Source organism: Ambystoma mexicanum, chromosome 1p (assembly GCF_040938575.1).
Source record: "Ambystoma mexicanum isolate Mex_15411 chromosome 1p, UKY_AmexF1_1, whole genome shotgun sequence".
NCBI classification, from domain to species: Eukaryota; Metazoa; Chordata; class Amphibia; order Caudata; family Ambystomatidae; genus Ambystoma; species Ambystoma mexicanum.
In genome coordinates this window covers 1,078,754,284-1,078,778,421 of record NC_090921.1, presented here as the reverse complement: position 1 = coordinate 1,078,778,421, position 24,138 = coordinate 1,078,754,284, and the positions used below count along the sequence as shown (strand labels likewise).

General features: G+C 45.4%; 2 long non-coding RNA genes across 2 annotated transcripts in view; one reads left to right on the top strand and one right to left on the bottom strand.

Annotated features, from left to right (window-relative positions):
• Nucleotides 1-3,015: 3,015 nt before the first annotated feature.
• Nucleotides 3,016-3,514, bottom strand: LOC138568694 (uncharacterized). The gene is made up of 2 exons (XR_011302982.1): nt 3,338-3,514; nt 3,016-3,229 (listed from the first exon to the last, which is right to left on the bottom strand). It is a non-coding gene; the product is annotated as an uncharacterized lncRNA (long non-coding RNA).
• A 2,462-nt stretch (nt 3,515-5,976) lies between these two features.
• Nucleotides 5,977-24,138, top strand: part of LOC138568680 (uncharacterized) — a 42,204-nt gene continuing 24,042 nt past the window's right edge. The window contains exon 1 of the long non-coding RNA XR_011302981.1: nt 5,977-6,212. This is a non-coding gene — a long non-coding RNA (uncharacterized lncRNA). The remainder of the gene's footprint in view (nt 6,213-24,138) is intronic.

The following is a 24,138-nucleotide window of genomic DNA, read 5'->3' as shown; positions in this document are numbered from 1 at the left end:
CTGTCAAAATACTGCATTTCAATAGATTATTACCTGTCTTTTGGCATCCACCCCCCCCCCCCCAGGCTAGCTGATGTCATAGGTTACAGCTCTGCCACCTTCGAAGAAGAATGCCACACCCCAGTCACCAAAAGCTGACTAATGAACCTGACTCCTGGTAGTTATGTCACTGTGAGAAAAGCAAAGTAAGGGCTAAGCCGCAGGATGTCAAGTTGCATCCCCAAAGGAAAACCCCATAAATGAAACAACTTTCCACATGGAGCCCTATGGGACTCTTGATGTAGCTTGGTTTAGGTGGGTAATATTTATCCAGAATAGGTGGGTAGTAGGGATAGTGAGAAGGCTTCTCTATGTAGGTTAGGTTGTGCAAGGATTAGGATTTCAATTTCGGCACTATTTGACATGATTGCACATTGGTCCTGGTCATCCGTGGCCCTTAGGTGAATTTGCATGAATTTGAATGTCTTCTGCATAGGAGTGGATGTGGAGTTGATATTTGCACAGTAGACACGAGCGGATGGACGCAAGTGTATAAAGGTAGGGGTAGAGGGATAGTCCTGCGGTATTTGGAAGTCCATAGGTTTGGATTCTGATGATGGGTTTTCTAGACACTCATGATGGCTGTGATTAGACAAAAAGGCCATGAAACACCTCTGTGGGAGCCACGACATTTGTAATGTGTTGCAAGAGATGTAGAAGGGTGGGGACTACTAAGCCAAAGGCAGTGGATAGGTCGAGCATGATATGATATGATAGTTTATTTATATAGTGCCTATACACAATGTGTTTCAAAGCGCTTCAAAGAAAGGGAGGGAGCAAGGGACATTCTTACAGGCCATGAGCACAATAACGGAAGACCCTTGGTCCACCATGTCTACAAAGTCATCCCAAACGGAGACCATTGAGGTTTCATTTCCATGGTAGGGATGAATGACTGGCTGGCATGTATCCAGTGTGATGCTCGAGTGTAACGTGTGCTAATGAAGATTGGGTGCGGCAAATGTTAAGATCTTTAGGGTGCAGCAATGTTTTTGCCTGGCCTGAACCTCCTGAGGTGTGGGGGGCATTTCAGTGGTGTATGCTTTGAGAATGAGAAGCTACTTACTGTGTTGTCCTCTGGGTTGGGTTCTTGATGGGGCGGGTCAGAGCCTTACGAAGCCTGGGCAATCGATGCCCTCATTTTTTGCACCTTTTCTGTGAAGAACGAGGCGGTTACAGGTGCTTTATTTTAGGGCTGTACCAAAGTTAAGCTTCGAATAGTTCTAGGCTCTGGCCGAATACTTCCTGGTTTTCTGATTCAATTCCGAGGTTCAGTAATAGTCCTAGGACCTAAGAGGGAGCACACAGTACTGGGAGAAGAGCCCACAGGGCGGGAGATTTCTCTTGGTTTGGCCATGGTTCTGTGATGGTCTGCCCTACTGCCTTGGGCAGTTGTTTACTGCAGTGCTCTAGACATGTCAGTTATGCATCTTTAATTCAGTAACTTATGTTTCCAGTATCTAGTGGTGTCCGCCGTAACCGCCCTCTTTTCAAATACAGTAACACTCCCCCACAGAAACGTCCCACGGCCCTTAGAATTGAATAATTTATTTATTTTATTTATTTGGATTTATAAAGCCCCCAGCGGCCCGAAGGCACTCTGGCGGTTTGGGGGATGTTTTTCTTTCTTCACATTTTCACAATGCACGTTCATTTTAGATTCAGTGGTGGAGGGTGCTGTGTTGGATTAAAGACCTGAGAGAAACGTATGCAAACATATGCTCTAGTGGCCCTGCTGTCTCTCACTACTCTTCACCAGGAAATATGGTCACTATAAGGAGAGTTGCCACAAGAGTGGCTGCGGCAGGTGCATGGAGAACTGCTGCTACCCCCTTAAGGTCCCATACCATCACATGGCCTTCATCCTCTTGGATGCGGAAAGCTGGTATGTGTTGCATGGAAGGCAAGGGAGGTGTAAGGAGCAAGGGTTGGCCTAAGTATCTAAATGGCCTGGAAAGCACATGCCTGGGTACATCAAAGCTCTCTCGACATTCTAATACTTTGGGCCTCTGGTCTCTCACCCTTGTTTGCAATAAAGTATGAATGCCCCCACATTAATGGATGACAATAAACACCATCATGAACTATCGTACAATAACACTGAGGCAGAATTGATGTTGTTGGCTTACTTTTTTCTTTTACTTCAATATTTTTGGAGCTGTCAGTGTCGTAAGTATTTTCGATTGTTGTGATCTATTTATTCTGCAAATAGATATAGCATTTACAAAGGCAGGTGTTGGCTACCATGAATTACAGGTGTTTGGCTACCATGAATTATGTCGTACTATGTTAATGAATGTGAATTAACTGGCTACAGGTTAGAGGAATACAAGCTGTAAATCTGCAGATTTTTGGTGGTTTTAAATATAATGCTCATGTGTATTTTCTGAAAAGATATTTTAAATTGAATATGATTGGACATTGTGTGTATTCCATGATACAGAATTTTTGTGAGCTCACTAAACTCCCAACCATTATTTTACGATCCTCAGATATTGGGGGCATTCAATATGTACCAATCCTGGCAAGGCATATCTAACACATGCTTACCTTTGCCCACAATTGGTCTAAAATAATCGGGGAAACCTTGTCTAAATTTACAATGTGCATCAACCCCCATATTTGATTTTTACATCCACGGGAATACAACAGTGTCTTGGCCGAGAACAGGACTGATATCCTAAATATTGTACCAGATTTAACCAAGACACGGTTTCAAGACCTATGTTTAGGATTCTCACACTGTATACTACTTCATATATTTCAAGGAACCCCCTTGGTTTTGCCTCTTTAGTTCACGGTTTAGGTCATCATTAAAAGCATATTTAGGTTTCACCTGAAACCGTCACCTGTACCATTGTCTTATACCTGTCACAAAGCACCAAAGCACATTTTGCATTAGGAAGCAAATAAGCCAGAACACACCCTATACACATCCCCAGAGAGCAGCTGAAATGAATCTAGGAACAAAAGTCATTGAATTTTGCTAAATTTATTTGCTGTTTCCTGCTGTATCTGATCATTGTTATCTCTGGATCTATTACTGTTTCTTCCATTTGCTCTTTCTCAGCTTTCCGTGGTCTTTCAGAAGAGGACAGGACTGGTCGGTTTTCCATGACCCAGGCAGCATGCAACAGGAATTCGGCCACATTTGCAGTTTATCTTCTACCGCGTCTCCTGCGTCTGTACCCTATGACGAAAGTGCAAGCCCAACGTTACAACACTTAAAAGAGCAAGTAATCAGCACCTTCCCCAAAGATTGCCATTTAGGTCTCCCAAAATGGATTTCCTCACTTACCGTGCCGCCTTCTTCTAGAGTAGTGTCTTCTTCTCCTGTGGCCCCCGTGCCTCCTCCTCCTGCGGGGGGAGCGTCGTCTTCTCCTCCTACGTGCACTCCTGCTCCTACTTCTCCCCCTTCGGTATGCCATCTTCTTGTTGTTATCCTTTCAGTGCCAGGATCAGCTGATGAATACTTGCTCTTGCTGGCTCCCTCAAAATATATAGCCAGCAGCCATTATGACATCAGCCAGCTGTGCGCTGTGTCAATAGTTGCCTTTTGTCAATGTCCTTTTAAGGGATATTAAGCCATTTCAAGTGGTGGGACCTGACAAAGGCCGGAGCTCAATGGTTTTACATGGGATGAGTATGTAGCAGCCAGGGCCCTTGTAATTAACATTCACCATGCTGTCGATAGAACCTTTATTTAGGTCTTCTAAAATGTTGTCAGTCTCATATTCAGCAAATAATTCCATTGTTGTTATTCATTTTAATTAACTCTTTTCAGAGGTAGAAGACCGGAAGCCATTTAATGTCCATTTTTGGCCTGCAGCTATTCAATTTACTAAAACTTACAGGCATTGGGACATATCATTCCAACATCCTTCGCTGATATTCTTTTTTTTTTTTTACTTAAGGAGAAATATGATTGAACATCACCACTCATTTCCCACACTTCGTGTGTGCCATTCCAGCATCTCGAGCATCTCATATAGGTCTAACCCTTGTAGCATCAATTGTCAGTCCAGATCACCCCATCCTGGTTGGAACGGGAAGAATGTTGAGTGGCTCAAACTACAAATGAGGTCTCATTTTGATGTCATTTTCAGAGCTTCCATGATTTTAATTGACAGCTCAGAATAATGTCATGATCTCAAAATAACACTTTAAACAGGGATTCTTCCAGCAAAGTGGCACCTTAAAGAGGTTCAACAATCACAGACTAATTTAAAGAAATGTGGAACTTATTTTAATATCACAGAATTGTAGGAGCTTTAGTAAAGTCATATCGTTCCAGTAAGATGGTTAGAACTATGCCATTCCAAAGGAGCAAAATCTCCATTACCGTTCATTTAAAAAAAGACTGTCTTCATAATTATACATGCTATTATCATTTACAATTGTGTAGCTGTTTGCCACATGTGTGTATTTGTCCCTTAAAAACCTGCAAAGGTGTGTGATTTCATAATTGTACTGTTGACTTCATTTTCCTTAGTTGATCCTTAATTCTAGCACACTGGAACCAATTAACAAAGACTTCTTCCAGTGTAATTGAGAAGATGCCTGCAGCATCTAAGGATTAAACCACCAATCTTAAATCACATTCACGAAGACTTGACCTGCACAGGAGATGTCCGGAGGACCCTCACGGTGTACTTGAACAAATATTTGTGCATTCCATTGGCCAATGAGCAATCGAAAGTTGCCTTATGAATCTCCTGTTTTTCTCCAGCCCAAAACATTGAGATTGCAAATATACATGACTTTAGAAATCTTACATGCTCTGGGCACCTACCTTTTTTCTCCATACCAAATCATTGTGAGTTGGAACCATTACATCTAAGTGGAGTCCAACTGATACAATGGCAAGTTCTAAATGTGACGAATATCCAAGGCACGCCCCACAGAAGGTATGCCATGACCTCTCAAGAAGCATTTTATGATTTCAACGTTGGGTTTCTACATTTATACACTTTAAAGCACTCCTTTCGTTGTGATCTGGAGCAGGCAGAAGGTGTACGCTCTGCACACGAACTACTGTTCTGTCAATTGTTTTCAAATGTTATATGTTCATGGTTATCATGAATGTCCTGAAGAGGGGTCAGTTTCTTCATTGGAGCACAAAGTTGAAATATGAAAATCCTTTTCCAGATGCACTGAATTAGCATCCATTGTAGAATTGGTGTCAGGCATCTATGTGTAGTACAGAAAGGCTTAGATTTAAAGATTTCTCCTCCTAACCTTAAGCAAGACTGGAGTACCTGGAGCTCCTTCCATGATTGCCTTTTTAAGATGAATGAGGAAAAACAAGTTATTGGCAGGCGTGCCTTCTGAAACAAATCTCAACCAATTGGATTCTTTTGCTTCAGATTTTCAGAATGTTGTGGTTACATCCAGTTTTACAGAGTAGTTTTTCATATCTAATAGACTCGGATTTCATAACATCCAAGTATCCAAGACCGGTATAAATGAATAGGATTCTTCCGTGGGTACAATCCTTCCTACAGGGTTCCCACAAGACGTTCCAAGGCCTGCTGACATCTGAGGGTGTCTGAGATACCTATATATAATATTTTATCAGCCCTATCCAGACAGATCATTCCTTTTCTGCCATAATGCTGTAAGCTCTGCTTACTCTCCAAAGCTAACTTTGCTTTTCTGCTTGGAAAGTTCCACTCTGTCTATTAAGTTCTATCCCGGATTTGTTCCCCCACCGACATTGCTAGAAGGACCTTCCATTAATTTACCACCCCTTTCAGTAATTAACGTCCTTTTTTGATCCATGACTTCTACAGGCAGAACATATCGATTTCCTATTTGTTTCAATACAATTGCAAAATATATCCAACAAAATTTCCTCCCACTGCACAGCCGACTCCTTATAAGGTCAAAATATTAGGTAAAGCAGCAGTTTCAAATACCTAACAATGAGGCTCACATTGGTGAGTGACAGCAGGATGGGACCTACTCACTGCCAACCAAAGCCTTAAGGACTGAACCAACACAGCCACCTGTCAAAGCTGCCAGTTCATTTTAATCAAATCTACCCAAGAAAATGGCCCGGTATAATCGATTCCGTAGCCACAGTGGTACACGCTCTCCACACAGGCGGCAGAAACCCTCAACAAGGCACAAGAGAAGGATCCAGAGGCGAAGAAGGTCGCGCGGTAGGAAAGGTACGTCTGCATGTCAAGTCGGTGCCACAGAATCTTTCTCTCACTTTTATTTCATCCCGCCTCTAAGGCAGAGTTCATTAGCAGGCAAAAGGGCCATAGCCTTTCCATGCAATTGTTGTCTAACTTCAGCTTCCAGCAGAGCTTTATTTATCATTTTAGTAACATTACTTCAGCACCTTTCATTTTCCTACTGAAGCCACACAGGCTTTCAAAGGTCATTCCCTACATTCAAAGCCAAAGGAACCAGAGACCCCTGATGTTAATGAATTTCAACAAATGCAGTGGTATCACTGGCTGAAATTTCATGGTTTGCTCATCTGTAGAGTGTGTTTACCATAACTCATCTAATCTCTAGGACATCGACACAGTAAGGTTTTGAGATCTTTGGGTACAGAATCGGGCCATGAACAGGTTCCAGACAATTAGGCCGAGAGGTATATAGTCAACTTACAGAATATATTGCCTAAACGTATCGAACACAGGCTATGCAGAGTTCCCACCACGGATGGAGTTAGACACTGGCTATATATCCCTTACAGACCAGAGCTCTGATGTTGCTCTAGAAAATCAATGAAACCCTGATTTCTTTGGAGATTAAAGATGCATAGCATAGTAGTCCATTCCGGATTCCAGTTTTCAAGGTGAAGTGGAAAACTAGAGCAATACCTTACACTCATGACAATTGGAAACGTTGCAACACTTTTGACACATCAGCATCAATGACAACTGCTAAATCCTACCAATATCTGATGACATTATTGTAATTTTCCAGGGGTTAATAATGATGGAAGAGGAGGCTGTTTATTGAGCAAGAACATATATAAATGTACATGCACAATACTACACACAAAAGATTGTTTTAACCTTTGGTGTTGTCTTAAGGACTATAAAAATGCCCTAAAAAATGTTCTTATATTTTGTATTACTATAAGTATATATATATGTATGCGTCCTAAACTGAGGGAGAGCAGTACACCCAGTACCCCATGTCTCTGGGATCCCTCTGGCACTTTAGTCCAGCATGGGGTCACACAAAAGTTTCAAGGACTGTGTTACACTTCTTGGGTGGTGAGGGGAAGGCACACAATGCATCTGTAGGGTTTCAGGCAATATGGCGTTCTTTAAAGGGAGGGAGTCAACCTTCGAAAATACAGCATAGTCAAAGGTGTGGAGTACTCACATTCAGTGAAGGAAGGAATTCAGCTGCTTTGCGTTTTAGGTTCAAGATCTGGGTAGAAAAAGGATGCTTTTTCGCCTGCAGCGGGAAGTTTGTGATTGTTTTATGCCACGCTGCATCTCATCTCCCTTGGAATTTCTGATTATGACATCATCTTCTGCATCTCATTACCCTTGGACATTCCAAATCTTATAGTCTTGCCTACATTCACTTTGAACTCTGATTTCATTTGGTTCCCCAGGCAACTGTACAGCTATTTCTCATACTGACAAGATTGTTTTAGTAGGACCAGCCTATCTTTCTCAATGTATGGTCATCTCTGGGTCTCACCCCGGACTCACCCTTTTTAGTGGCAAACCGTGGAGATAACAGGACCTTCGCCAGCAATACCATATTTTTTTGTATGCAATATCCAACTTTTTGTTGTATGCAATATCCAACTTTTTGTTGTATGCAATATTCAACTTTTTGTTATATGCAATATCCAACTTTTTCTTCTACACTTATTTTGACTGAGGACCAATTTCGTACAATAATCGGCCATTGGTCTTTTCCGCGGTAGGGTCTGGAAATGTACTTGCCAGTGGGTCTTCCGAAACCTACTTCTGCATCTTCCTGGGCTGTACTCGAGACTGCAGCCAGACTAATGACAGGTGCAAGGTTCTAGGCCCATGTTACACCCAGGGCTACAGGGCCACATCTGCAAGGAAGGGGCAGTGCCAGTCCATACCATTAAGTGATGGCTTATCAAAGAGTGGCAAACAGGGTGTTAGAGATTATCAAAGAAAAACATTTTTTCACATTAAAATTGCAAGAAGTATTATCTCCCATTTGCTTTTAAATGTCATGAATTTGTGTTATTTCTAAACACATAAAACAATTGAATTGGGTTCTACGTTGTTTCATCAAAGGTAATTGATTTGTTGTCAATCAATTCAATGCAGTTACTTGGATTTCTTTGTGTGTTGCTTTATCTATAATGGTGAGTTGCCCCGTTTCCCCTAGCCACCTCACAGCTACCCTCTACCCCTCCCAACCCACCTGTATTCCCAAACATACCTTTATGAATGACTTACCCACAAAGTAACTGCATCAAAGTGAATTACAACAAAGTAGTTCACTTCGATGATACAAATGAACACCATTAGAAGTAAAGGCCTTTGTGTTCATATGTTATCCCTGAAATCAACAAAATTAATTCTATGCAATAAGGTCCTGATTCACAGAGCATTTGTCAATGGGATTGAGCCATTATAAAAGGTTTCTGTGAATCAGGCCTTAAGTATACAATATTTGTGCATTACTTAATTTTTGCTTTGGTTACTAAGATAATGGCCCTCATTAGGACCCTGGCATTAAGGGGTTAACGGCGCCGTAAAAGGTGTCAGCGCTGTTAAACCCTTAACACCTGATTACGAGGTCCCTTTGCGGGACCCAACCTGAACGGCTGGTCTAGACCAGCCGTTAAAGTAGGGGCCCGCAAAGGGACTCTCGAGGTAAGTACGGTACCGCAATTTGCGCTACCGTACTTACCGCCTTCCCCATTCCCATTATGCCCTATGGGGCAAAAATGGGAATGGGGAAGGGCCAGGGTGGCATGGGAAATTACCGCCCCGCCAACCTTGGAATGGGGTGGTAATTCCCCATTCCGCCATGGCGGACTCCGGCATCGACCATGGTGCTAATAGCACCATGGTTTTCCGCCGGAGTCCTAATGAGGGCCAATGTTTCCATTTCATAGCCTCGCAAATATCAGATGCCACAGTTTACCATCATAATATTAAACAATTTCTCCACATTGGAATGTTGAAAGGCTGAGCCAGCCCAGCTGCAATTCATCCCTTGTGGCTGGCTGTATGATTAGCACAGTAACTATTGTAGCAGCCTGCACTTTACTGAGCCATGTCATTTCTTTTCAACACTGCATATAAAAGGGTAATTTCTGAAATCAGCAAAACTACACAAAGATAAATGCTGCGCAGTTTTCAATAAAGAGTAACATAAGACTTGAAAATGCACTCAAGCAGACGCAGACATCTCTCTCCACAGTTACACAGCTTCCTTACAGCATAATAATGATGCCATGACAGGTGATGGTAAAAAATACAAATCTTTATACCAATTGATGCATCTTGCATTCCTGCATGGGTTGTATGTGTTAGGGGATCCCAATGTGTACAAGAAATCAGAATTTTGAAAAGGAGGAATACAACCTTATACTTTAGTGTCAAAACCAAAATGATTTATTTCAGGCCTGGATAGTATCAACCCCTACTCACAGCAGTTGCAAATGCCACCCTGGCCCCTCTGAAAGCTGCCCCGCATGCTGCATAGACCACTGGCTACTTCTTCAAGCAATCATCATGTTCAAGACTTCCTGCTTCACCTATAAAGCAGACGCATCAAACACCACTCTACCTGGCAGAGAAGCTCACCATCTCCGGAGGCCAGCAAACCACTAGAATCCACCACATCGCCAGGCTGAAAACACCTACAAACAGGAAGAGAAAGCAAGAAGAGACTTTCCTGCCAGTCCCCCTGTCTCTGCAACAGCTCACCAGTGCAGATAAGACTTCCTCCCTCCATCCCACACTTCAGGAAGGAATTGAAAAACCTACTCTTCAAAGAACATCTCTCCAAACACTGAGCACTTAACTCAACCCTATCAACCCCTCCTACTACCCAACCCAGATCCTCCGCTACCTCTACTCCCTGCTTGCAACCCTGCGGGTATGCCCCCTTTGTACAATGCTCCATTGCTTCAGAGCTAGGTTGGCACTTCATAAATCCCATTTATACATACATGCATACATAGAGAGAAACTTATGTTTTACCAATCAAACCATGGTTGAGCATAACAGATGGGTTTCTTAGGGTATGAATCAGCACAGGTAGTAGCTTGAACCGGAATTACCCATCTGATAGCTTCAGTTTGTGCTCCAGGAGTATCGTAGCTCAACATTCTGACTGGATTGACCTTTCCGTGAGATCGCCAGAGCTCACCATATGCCTCCGAGTGATCTTCAGATGCTGCTTCTTGATGGTCTACTGTTGTAGGAGTCCTGTCCATTGTCGCAGAGTCTGGCTTTGGTATGTGTTCCTCTTGTGGTGGGACGAAAATGTCAGTATGCCCAAATGCCAATACCTCTCTCCTGTTCTCAGACGGTCCTGAGGGACCCAGAGTTGTATCCACACTTTCATTCCAGTAGGCTATGGCTAAGCCCTCAGAATGTTCATCTCCTTCCTAATCTTCTTGATTAGCCTGAATGTCTGAGAGTCTTTGGGCACCTTCTGGAGTTGGAGTCTCTTCATCCTCATCATTTTCCTTCTCTTTTGAGCTGGAGGCTACAGACGATACAGTACTTGGACCTGCAGGGTGTAGGACTTCCCTGTGGATTGACTCCTGTTGATGAGTTCTGGTGCTCCTCTTACTGGGGGAAAGAGGAACTTCAGCAACTGTCAGATCCATTTCCACACCATCCCCTACGGGTAGGAGGTGTTTCCGGTGGCGGGTCTTCAAATCCCTTGGGGTGCCTTCCCTTCTGAGTCTGAACAACACAGGCAACCATGTCAATTGTCGCTCAATAAGGTAGGGCTGAGATTCCCAGAGGTCTTCCAACTTGTTTTGTCCTCTCTTCCCTAAACTCCTGATGAGCACCCGATCACCAGGTTATTGGTTGTGGAACCTGACTTTTTCATCCTATCTCTTCTTGTTTTGCTAAACACTCTGTTCAGCAGCGGCTTGTGTCAGTTGGAAGGCTTGGGACAATTGGTCTTGAAGGTCTCTCACATACTTGCGGTAGTTCTCTACACCAGTTCCATCACAGGAGACCCCAAAACCCAAGTCTATGGGTAGCCTGGCATCTCTTCCAAACATCAACTGATACATTGTGAACCCAGTGCTGTCATTCCTTGTACAATTGTATGCATGAACTAGAGTGGACACATGTTGACTCCACTTGGGTTTCTCTTCGGTATTCAGCGTTCCCAGCATACACAACAACGTGCGATTGAAACATTCAGCTTGCGCATCCCCCTGTGGGTGATGGATGTCCTGGTTTTCTTCACCCCAATCAACTGCATGAGTTCTTTGATGAGCTCGGATTTAAAGTCTCGCCCTTGATCGGAATGTAGGAGAGCAGGCCAGCCATAATGCACAGAGAATTTGTCCCAGAGTACCTTTGCTATGGTGGTAGCCTTCTGATCTTTAGTAGGATATGCTTGGGAATATCCGGTAAAATGATCTGTCACTACCAAAATGTTCTGAGTTCCACTGTTGTTAAGCTCAATGATCAGGAAGTTGACACAGACACAGAATCCATGGGTCCAGAGCTCTGTAGGTGTTGAAGTGCTGTGGCTGGATGGCTGAGAGTTTTCCAGGCGATGCATCTGGCACAGGTGTGGCAATACTCTTCTACTTCTGGGCCCAAGTGAGGCCAGTAAATCGGCTTCGGGCTAACTCTAGTGTTCATTCACTTCCCAGATGCCCATGTTGATCATGAAGGGCGCGCAGTGCTAGTGGATGTAATGAGCGTATTAGCACAAGCTGGTGTATAAATCACCCTTGGATTTGACTCTCCTTGTACAGCACTCCTCCCTTTATCACTAACGATTTCCATTCCTTGTGATGGATCTGGTGATTGGGCAGGTTTCTGCTGTCTGCTGGCCCCTTGGCGTTATTTTCCTTGGCATGGAGCACTTCGCGCAGTTCCAAGTCTTTCAATTGCATTTGTCTCAGTTCAGCCTGGGTCATGTGCGGCAGTTCAGGAGCCATTAGAATGGTTGCATCGCAACAGCTCACAGGGATCCTCTTAGCTGTTCCCCCAAGACAGTCAATAAAACACGCTAATTCAGCTTGCTGGCAAGTTTCATTCCTACAAATGGCTTTCATTGTTGCCACAGAAGCCATCTCCATGGGGAGAGACTCTGAGCTGTCTTCAGTGGGGGGTCTTCTGGACAGGGTGTCTGCATCGATATGATTGATTCCAGGGTGATACTCCAACTGGAAGTTGTAAATGGACAAACCTGCTAACCATCGATGTCCGTAGCATTCAACTTTGCCGACTTCAGGATATAGGTCAGTGGATTGTTGTCTGTTCTCACAGTAAAAGTTGCTCCGTAAAGATAGTCATGCAGTTTGTCAGCCACTGCCCACTTCAGGGGCAAGAATTCCAACTTGTGGGTGGGATAGTGCATCTTGGAGGGGCTCAACTGACGGCTGGCGAAAGCCACAGGTCTGACTGCGCCCTGCTGTTTTTGATAAAGTACTTCACCCAGCCCATTCTAGCTGGCATGTACATGTAGGAAATTAGGCAGTTGTGGATCGGCATACGCCAAGACCGGTGCTTCTGAGAGAGTTTTTAATTTTAGCCAGGCAAAGGCTTGCTCACACTCCTCACTCCATCGCAGTCCAAAATCCTCTCTGGGATGTTACACGGCCTTGGAATGCGTTCCTATGCTAGCTGCAGTCTTCTGTGGGGCTGATAGCCCTTGGTCAATTCAGTGAGTGGCCGGGCTATGTTGGGGAAACCTGACAAGAACCTTCAGTAATAATTGCAGAACCCATGAAAACTTCTCATCTCTTGCAGATTCTGTGGACAGGGCCAAGTTTTGAGGGCTTCCATCTTGGTGGAATACATATGCACTACTTCGGCTGACACCACATGGCCAATATACTTTACACTGGTTCGGCAAAACTTGCACTTTTCTAAGGATACTTTCAGTCCCTGTTGCTGGAGACGATCCAAAACCTTCAGTAACCTTAGGTGATGTTCTTCCAGGGTCCTCCCAAACACAATCACATCATCTAGGTGGACCAACACCTCAAGGAAGTTTATGTCACCCACAGTTCTTTTCATCAAGCGTTGGAACGTGGCTGGTGCTCCCAATATCCCCTGTGGCATACGAGTGAACTGGTAAAACCCCAGGGGACAGATGAATGCAGTCTTCTCTTTGTCCTCGGGCAACATGGGGATCTGATAGTATCCTCTCCGTAGGTCTAGGACTGAGAACCACTTGCTTCCAACCAGACAGTCAAGAGCCTTCTCCACTTGGAGGGTGGTGTATTGGTCGGGCACCATTCTGCTGTTTAGCCACCGATAGTCAATGCACAGCCACACATTATTGTTCTTCTTTCGTGCCACCACGATGGGTGAAGCATAAGGGCTTCTCGACTCATGGATGATACCTGCATGGAGCAATTCTTCAAGATGACGCTGAACGCCCTCCACATCAGCAGGTGCCAGCCTCCGTGACCTTTCTCGAAAGGGGGTGACATTGTTCAGATGGATGTGATGCTTTACTCCCTTTGCTTTACCCAATTCCCAGCCACTGTTTGAAACACATCTGCACCATGGATAGTTGGCCTCGTAGATGATCTTTTTCCAACAATGTTGACTCCCCAAAGTTTATCTTTCCCACATCCAAGGGAGGATATATTCCTTCTGGTACCAGCCCCCTGGGCCACTGAGTCAGCAAGGTGAAACTGTGCGATTGTCAGACCTCCAGGTAGGTGCACTATTTTGTCAGTGATATTAGTGATAGGGACTCTAATGTTTTTCACTCCTTGGCCAGTATCACTGATCAGAGTGCGTTGGACCATCAGACCTCCAGGCAGTTCTTCACCTTTATGAGCATCCATCACTAATCTCCTCTAAAGGTTTTGTCCTTGGAGGCACACATGGCCAGGCACCATCACCGTCTGGCCAGGCAGTATTTCAACTTGACCGTGGTAGTCACGTCTCCCACTGGTCCGTCAGGTTGATCTGCATTCTCTATGCCTTTCTTGAGGTAGTCCTGTTGGCAAACTGGGTGCATCTTCAATGATTGTGCAAACTGTAGACCTGCATGCACATCTTGGCTAGTTTACCGAACAGAGCAGAGTTGGTGCCCATGACTAGGGATACCTTCGGATTCTGGTTCCTCGTGGTGCACACTAATGCCAAGGTGGTGTTCCCTCCAACGGCTCTAAGGGTAGATGGGCCATATGGTGGCGATAGTAGGGCTCATAAACTATGGTGACTTGGGGAACCACTGTCCAGTAGTGCTGTAGTCCTTCACCCTTCAAGATCAACTGAGATGGTCAGGGTGGGCCCAATGAGGCCAGCTGGAATGCCTCGGGGGATACAGGCTTGAGTTTGTAGTCTGTTACAGTTCGCTGGTAGCACCTTCTTGGGGTTGCAGAGCTCATTTACTAGATGTAGATGGTCAACTGTGGGACCCTCCTGAGCCTTACTGCAATACTTGGTAGTTGGTAGTCCAGAATTCAGGGTCCTTATAGAGTTGCGGGGGGGTTGGTTGCAGTGGAGCTTACTTCTGTAGTCGGGGTTCTAGCTGCTCCTCCACTACAACCTCCTGTGCATTTCCCGATAATGGCTGGGCTGGAGTGGGTTTCAGTGTGCATTAAAGCGAGCAGCTATTCAGGCATAGTCTGGGTCTTGGTCACGCAGTCAAGCTGAGTGGCTGTCATCCCCACATCGATGGCAAAATCTCCATGGTGGCAGCGGGGCAGAGGATTGAGGGAAATATTCTCGAGGCTCTTGTGCTCATCGAAATACTTGATGGTCTCTTTATCGAGACGAAGGGAAAGCTTCTCTGCCTCGATGTTGATTTGCAGTCAGGCTTTCCCTGATCAGCAACTATGTCTATAATCTCCTGACTAGCTGCTGCAGCTCCTCAATCTGCTTCTGCTGAGAAATGGCATGTTGGGTGCTGGGATCCTGCCTTGTACTGGGTGGCTCTGGACATTGATATCGCCTGTTTCTTCTTCCAGTGCCCTTATCGATCTTAGCAGCTCTTCATAGGATGGAGTGGTGTCCAGTTTCTCCTGCAGTCTCAGTTGCAGAATGGGGATGGCAGCTTCCTTGGCCCCTCTATGTATTTGCTTCAATTGACACTGCTTCAATCGGGAAGTCGCTACTCCTCCCCCATGGAGTGCCAGATGCAAAATTTGCTCAATCCTCACCAGGTAATCAGACAATTTCTCTCTCAGTTTCAGAGAGGTGGCATGAAACCTCATCATGAGGTCTTCTCCTGGTTCGGAAGTGCAAAACACTCATTCCAGTGCACCCATCACCTGCAGGGAAGTTGGATCTGGAGTCAATGCTCAGTGCAGGCCCTCTCAGTGCCTCTATTATTCATCGTCTTTTCTCTTGGTCAAACACTTTCCAGTCGTGTAGCATAAGTGAGTGAGATCTGCCCATAGTTCATAGCCCTCTTCTCCTTTAGGCACAGGTTTTCAAAAGGGTCATAAGTTGGTGTAGGTTCCATGTTCACTAATCAAGGATGTTGGGGATTGCAGCTCCATGGTTGCTGCCTCAGGCACTGCAGCAGCAATGACTATGGCATATTTGATGGGGGTAGTAGCTTCTGGACACTGAGGTATTCCGGGCCAAGTGTCTAAGTTCCAGACAGGGCAGGTAATACAAGCTTCCCTGCCTTAGATCTCTGGGCAAGGTTCTACCTGTAAGAGAAACTCCGACATAACATAGAATATAACATTTGGTATCTTGATCAGGTATGCGCCCCACACTTTTCACTTTCCCAGTGATGGGTTCCAGTGGACCAGGCATGACTAATACTTCATCTGTTGTGATATGTAAGGAGACATCGCCTACTATGAAGCAGGCCTCTGGACTAAGCCCTTCGGCTCGTACCCAGTGTAACACATATTAATGCACCATTTTGACTATGTGTAATTAACCACTAATGTATTAAATAGCGCTCCGGTCTGGTAAACATCAGAGATCAAACAGAGCTCTCTCTGAGTCGTGTGAATGCCTCCTGGGATCTCAGCAGTGCCTCCAAGAGTGTAAGGTGTTTCTCCCTTTTGTTCCCGTATGAAGGGGGGAGCAGCAACCTGTAGGAGACCTGAGCATGGGATATTTACATCTTACTGCACACATGCACAATTGGAAAACCCTGGGGGATAATTGATGGACCCTCAGATGATGGCCTATGGCAGCACCAATAACTAAGCAGGCTGGCCTGGGGAGAAAACCCTGGGGGATAATTGATGGACCCTCAGATGATGGCCTATGGCAGCACCAATAACTAAGCAGGCTGGCCTGGGGGAGATTTTGACCTCTCCTAGGGTAGGTCAGCCCTGATGACTGACAGTGGTACTTGTGCACCTGGACAAATAAACAGACACAGTCTTATTTCATTTGATAATCTTGAACAGCTTCTCTTTTATATAACTGAATTTGTGTAACTGCACCTCTGTATCAAATGTGTAATATTACACCACTGTGCCCCTAGAGTGGGAACGCTCCCCATTAATACATGACCTAAACAAATATTTAATGGACATGATTTTATTACCTTGTATAACAATTGATTAAATAGCAACAATTCAGGCACCTGGGCAGGGGGGTGTTTGGATGGGGATATTTAATAAATAAATAAATGGCTAGGCAGCATGAGTTCATTGACATCTGATAATAAATAATTAAATAGCATCAGTACTCTGGGAGGATGGATGTTGGGCATAAAGTCATTCACCTTCGACAAATAAATAATTAAATAGCATCAGTTCAGTACTCTGGGAGGATGGGTGTTGGGCATAGGTTCATTCACATTTGACAAATAAATAATTAAATAGCATCGGTTCAGTACTCTGTAGGAGTACTGGCCTCCCCTCTCCTTTGTATTCACTTAAGCTCCTCCAGTATTCCTAACCCCTCCCCTAGTAGCTGCAGAATACCAAAAGACACACTACACATAGGACACAGACCAACATATAACTAATCAGACTAAACCAGGACCCGGGTAAACCTAAGAGACCAAGATGTATCAGGCCACAGTTCCTCCTCTCCACTGGGTTGCCGCCCTCCAATCTCTTACAGAAATACCCCAGGGCCAAGCTGGGCCTCTGCAGCCACACATGGGGTAAAGGCAGGAGTATGGGTCAGTCACCACACTCCCTCTCTCTTTTGTTTGAGTCCCCTAGGGCCCTCCACCAAGTCACGCACCCCTGAGAGGGCTCTCAAAGCTGTAATGAGGGAAGATACCTTTTTTTACCCCCACTAGTAACCGTGGCCAACGGTAAAACTGGGGCCGCTCTCCAGAATCACCTGCTGACAGAACCTGCCCAGACCGGCACGTCTAACTGGTCTGAAGTGAAATACTTCAACACGTGTCACAGAGGCTATTAGTACAATGGGGGTGCTCTCCGCTAAAACCTAATGACGGGACTTACTCAGACCAGCTCGCCTGTCTGGAACTGACAGCAGCGGGAGAAATCCAGCTCACACGCTGTACATAAATATCTGCTCCTCCCACTTGAGAGAAAATAACACGCGGCATGGCTCCGTCCCTCACCGCTGTGCCGGTACCTGTGGGCCATACTAGCCCTCTTTTTTTTCTCATTTCTGCGGCACACAGGCACCCTCGTCCCTGGGTAGGGGAGAGAGAAATTGCTGGCCTGGTGAGAGGATGGCCTCATGGGACGTCTCTCCACAGCAGAAGGCCTGGATGCCCTATGTGCTTCACCGGGCGAGAGAGAGCCTCCTTCGCGCCATTCACGTGGCCTCTTATCTTGATTGGTCCTGCCCACCGGTGGCTGCAAGCGGGGGACTTAGACAGGATCTGGGGTAGAATCACCTCAGCCACACTCCCCTTACCCCTCCTGGTGCAGCGTACCATGTCCCCTGGGATCTCACATGAAGAAGGCACACCAGAAATGAAAACGACTGCCAAAACAGTCAATAGTCTCTGAGCTTCCATCCAGGGCTAAAACCAAAAGACCAAGGGCTATAACCCCCTAACCCCCCACTCTGCAGCAACACCTCTGCATATATGTTTTTTCAATAACTTTTTCATTTTATGATGTTTAGTTTCCAAAATGTGCAGTTGAGGGGAGGGGGGGCCTTGGCAAACTTTGTTTTGAAAATTTCATTCAAATACATTAAGCAAGTTAAAAGTTATTAGCAATAGAAATTTGGGAGAAAATGGCTGCTTTTTCATTTCTGAAATGCATCTCTCCATGGGAAGTATCTCTATTTTTTAGGGAAAGAGGCCCCCCCTTCTATGTCAAATATTTAAAAATAAAACAGAACGCCATAAACCCAGATCCAAAAGGATCCCAAGTCAGCATGTGTGCCAAGTTGTTTCGGACCTGGTCCAATTTCGTCCAAAGGTTTTTGCTGGGAGGTCCTGCAACAATTGACCTTTTTTATCTATGAGAAAATGAATGGATCTTTCCCAAAATTTCCAGTCAGCTGGTATGGGGGGCGGATAGTGGGGGTGGACGTGTGTTCAAAATTGTCTGCAAAATGTCAGCCAAATTCATTGTATGAGACAAAATATATTAGCGATTCATTTTTTAACAATTTCCCATGGAACTCAACACTCACCTTAACTATACTGTGGCGACCGCTGCACTATTATGTATATAGATCTATCAGTATCTGTGAAAAAACCTTAGTTAAAGAGACGTTAAGAGGACATTTTAACGTGACAAACCCTTGAAATTCGGCAGACAATTCAGGCCCAGTTGCTCTACGTATGACCACAATGATGAACATCACAGATTACATTGCTGTGACTGCTGCCCTATAAAATATATATATATATATATATATATATATATATCAGCCTGTGGTAGCGGCCGTGTAGTTATGGTTAAGTTGCTCAACCCATAGGAAGAGCACTTTTTGGAGGGCTTATAACTTCACCCCGCCTGAATGAATCCTCACAAATATTTGCAAAAGTAGGATATGTCTCAGTCAGATTGCTTCTGCATAGTTTGGTTTCATGCAGGGGGGGCAAAGTTATAGGGGGGTCCCAAAAGTTGTGGTTTTTCCCAAAGATGCAATGGCATGAAAATGCTTGCTCATGCCTACAGCCCAAACCGCTGGATGGATTTTCATCAAATTTGCGTCAGGAGCTGTGGCTTCATCCTAAAAGTGTGCCTTTGCTAATTTGGTGTCAATCCAGTCATGGAATAGTTCATGATATGCAAAAACAGTCCACCTGCCAATAGCGGTCTTGTCCGCCTTGTGTCTGGGTGAAAAGTACAATGAGTTACAAACATATTGTTTAACCTGCAAATAGGCCCGCTCTGAACAAAACGTTCAAGTCTTACTGCCTCATTAGGAGTGTGGCAGTAGTTCCCCAATTACCGCACGTGGTAGCAGTAGGTTTGTGGGTTATTTAAATGAGTCCTCCCCATTTTGGGTTTGCATTGGACTCCATTGGTGAAATGTGGTTTTAACACATGGGTAAGACTTGAACGTTTACTCTAGTATTTGTGACACAGGCATAGTGTTGTAACCATCTGGGAGCTCTTCCTCTACTTGTTGGTGCATTAAGTACTCACCTGTCCGTTCCTTCACTAGATAAGAGGCTTCCTTGGCTGCAGCGTCTGCTGCTGCGTTTCCCAAAGAGATAACATCTGTGTTAGTAGTATGGGCCTGGCACTTCACGATGGCTACCATGGTGGGCTCTTTCAAAGCTTCAATGAGTTCCTTTAGGAGCTCTGCATGTTGTACCGGGGACCCATCTGCTCTGTGGAACCCTCTCCGTCCCCACTTTGCTAATCCGCCATGTACTGTAGTGGTCATATAAGCTGAGTCTGTGTAGATGGTGACTGCGCACCCTTTTGCTGCATGTAATGCTTCAATGTGTGCTATGAGTTCCGTTGCTTGGGCTGAGTAATGGGCTGGCAGGCGCTGCTGTACTATCACTTCGTACTCACCTTCTTCCATCCTCACAACAGCTATTCCCGTGTGTTTTTCCCCTGTGTCTGGGTTTATTGATGCTGACCCGTCTATGAAGAAAACCTCTCCTTCGCTTTAAGCATTTTCGCTCACCACCGTGCTTTCTCCTTCCTCCCCCTTGTAAGTTGTACAGTCGTGTGCCTGCATATCTTCTAATGTGCATGGTTCTGTGATGAATCTTGCGGGATTAACTGTTTTACATCTAGCAACGTGTATGTTTGCACTGGATAGTATGATTTCATAGGCAGTTGCTCTTTGTGTTGTGAGTGTGCTTTTTGATCTTTCTAAGATAGCGAACAGGGAGCGCTCCACAAATAGTGTTATGGAGCATCCCATCACTATTGTTGCACTTTTTTCAATGGTGAATGCTGCGGCTGCGAGAGATTGCTCGCAAGCGAAGTGTCCTTGCATTACTGCGTCTATTGTGCCACTGTAGTAGGCAAGAGGCTTGTGTCCTAAGGACGTTTTTTGTGTCAGTACTGCAGTCATGAGGATACCCTTACAGTGGGAGAACAGGTAAAACTCGCGTTCGTAGTCTGGGTTTGCGAGCACGGGCGCGCTCGAGATCAGTTCCTTGAGTGACGTGAATGCGTCACTTAGTTCCGCTGACCATTGTATTTCTGTGTTTTCTCGTTGGGCCTCCTTGAGTGCCTGCAATAATGGTCTTGTGTACGCTGCATAATCTAGTATCCATGCTCGGCACACATGCCGAGAAACTTTTGCATTTCCTTCACTGTGTTTGGCCTTCTTACTACTGTGATGGCAACTACTCTGTCTGGTATTATTTTCTTACCATCCTGTGAGATTAGTTGTCCCAAATACAACACTTCTCATTGGCAGTATTGTAGTTTTCCTCTGTCGACCTTGTAGCCTTTATGGGCCAGCAATGTCAAGAGAGCAATGGAGTCTTTTCTGCATTCTTCCTCATTTTTTGCACAGATGAGTAGATCATCTACGTATTGAATAATCGTGCTCTCTGCTGTCATATTCCCTAGATCTTCATGTAGGATGCGGTTAAATATACTGGGGCTTTCACAGTACCCCTGGGGTAACCTGCAATGCTCGTATCTCTTTCCCCCCAATGTAAATGCTGTTAGATATCTGCACTCTTCTGCAAGTGGAATGGAGAAGAAAGCATTTTTCAAATCCACTACTGTAAAATGTGACGCATTCTTTGGGATGCTGTACAGGATGGATGCCGGGTTAGGGACCAAAGGGAATTCTTTTTGGATGACGTCAATGAGGGGGCGTAGGTCTTGGATCATCCTCCACGCCCCACCTTTTGCTTTTTTAATTGGGTAAATACAAGTATTACATGGCGAATTTGAGGGCACTATTATTCCTTGGGCCAGTAATGCACTGATTGTTTCTTTTATCCCTTCTTCTGCTTCTCGGGACAGGGGGTACTGTTTTATCCTTGGTAAAATGGCTCCAGGTTTGAGTTTTATTTTAACTGGTGTGACCCCATGCAATAACCCCACGTCATGGGGGCCTGTGGTCCACAAATTACTGGGCACTGATTTCATGTCGTCATCAAAAAAGGAAGGAGGTGCTCCTACCACTGCTATTAGTTGTACTGGCACTTGTCTTTCCTGTATCATGATATCACAAGGTATGGCTATCTCCATGATTATCTCACCGTCACTTTCTGAGTCTGAGAAAAGGTCTTCATCTGATAGATCTCGCAATGCAATGTCAGCATTGATGCACAATACTGTGCGCCACTCACAGCCATGTATGTCCATTGCAATGACAGCTATTCTTTTGGCTGAGATCTGAACTGCATGCAGGTCTAAGGATATCACTGTCCCGGGCACAATCTCTGGGTGGGCTATTGGTCGGAAGATGAACTCTGCGGGTACTCGCCAGTCTAGATTTTTCAACTCTGTAACCACCCGTGCCAATGTTTTTAGCCCTTGAATGAACACATCGGCATCTACCGGTATGCCGCGCACTTCTGGTGCTGTTGCTCGTGCATGCACCACCAGCATTACGCGCATGGGACAGATCCCTGGAGTTGAACAAACTATCCCTCTCTCCCTAAAGGAGATAGTCATATTAAGCTTACTGAGGAGGTCCCTTCCCAGCAAGTTAATCGGGGACTGTTCATAGTACAGTAGGGTTGCCCTCACTGTTTTACCCCCCAAGGTGACATCTAAATCTTCTGTTTAAGGAACTTCAACAACGGCCCCAAAGAACCCCTGCGTCACCAATTTAAGATTAGATAGCGGGGAACCGGCCTTAACGTAAACATGATTTTTCAGCTCCCAAGTCCACCATAAATATGAACTCGCGGCTTAGTGGGTGCTGCTGCACATTATGAGGTGGTTCCCTTCATTGCTCTGCATACCCTTGCTCTGGTTGCCCTTGTGCCCCTCCCATGGGTAATCCGTAGGGGCTTCCCGGGTGTGGATGACCATAGGATTGATCCTCTTGGTATATATTATTTGGTCTGCTTCTGCATTCCCGTGAGAAATGTTCCACCTACCACAATTCCAACAGTTCCCTTGTCCCCCTCTAGGACCTTGCCCTCCATATCTGCCATTTCCCCAATACCCTTGACCACCACCACTGCGGTCCTCCGTACTGCTCCTGTGCATTCCACTGTGCCTGCCCGTTGCCTGCCCAATTTGCTGCCATCCTCCCCTGTATCGCTACCAGTCCCTCCTCCTCCCCCTCCTTGTCTTGGGGGAGTGCTGCTACAGCTGCGGCGACCTTCACCACTTTCGTTTGTACTAACTTCGCCTCATCTGCCAACCTTTTTTGTGCAATTTCTTTCTCCCTTTCCTTTATTCTTTTGCAGTGGTGAACTCTTATGCTTTGACTTTCTGGCCACCCCTTTGCTTCAATCCCTGCTATTTTGTCGAGTGCTTTCTGCACTTCTTTTGGAAGCCCTCTCTCTATTATAAAGTAATAGGTCCCAGGCCGTACCCATCTCGGCTCTCCACATCTCCTGCACCCGAAATATGAAATCCATAGCATCCTCCCCATCATTCATGGTGCACTGCATCACTGACTGTAAATCTGGTGTGTCCGGAAACGTTTCTCTCAATGCATCCCATACCCTTGCACGCACTGTGTTAAACGAAGCTCCATCATGGCGGTCACAATCCAATGTTACTCCCGGGAAACCAGCTTTTGCCCACACTCTATCTGCCTGGTCACCAACTGCCGACACCAGTAAACTTTTGACATCACCTACCGCTAATGGCACTACCGGGGTATGCTTCTCGAATGCATATATACACTTGCTTGCCCCTCCCAATAGCGGGGGAAAGGACTTTAACACATTGGCTTTGTCCATTTGGGCCCAGGGTATGTAATTTGGCCTCCCACCTCCCCTATGTATCACTGGGAGTTGTAGTTTGCTCTTTGTCATTTTGCCTGTACTCACCTTCAATCCTTTACTCCCTAACGTGGCCATTCTTCCCATTCTATTCCATAGTCTCCCCGTCCACTCCTCTTCCATGGTTCTTCCCAGCGGTGTCTCGTCTACTCTACCTGATCTCCCTCCTGCCGCCACGCCCAACCTTCCACTTTCCTGTTCTTCATCCTTGATATCACACCACAGCTCTTCCATACCCCCAGTGGCCATTCCCTCCTCACCTGTGTTTTCTTCCAGTTCTTGTGGTCCCAGTTCTATTATTCGAGTTGGTTCTTCCTGAATTCTAAATAGTATTTCGCCCTTCTTCCACCCTTCTTCAGAAGACCTGTCGAGTGTTTGTGCCCTAGGTGTTTGTTCTGTTCTTACGACACTTGTTCCACTCTGCTCACATATATCTCTTATTCTAGATAACTCATCTCTGGCCATTGAGAGCCTAGCGCCTAGGTCCTCTGTTAACTTTTCAATACCTACTGCTGGGGTGCTTACCTGTCCTCGCTGTCTGGGGCACTCATATGGTGGCGGTGCAGTTGGACGTGGGGCAGCTGTGGGGGCAGTGGTGGGCACATATGTGGGATCGCTATACCCTTCTGCTGGCACTGGTTTGTTTAGGAGAGGATACAATCGTGTTACTTCTATTGACCCTTC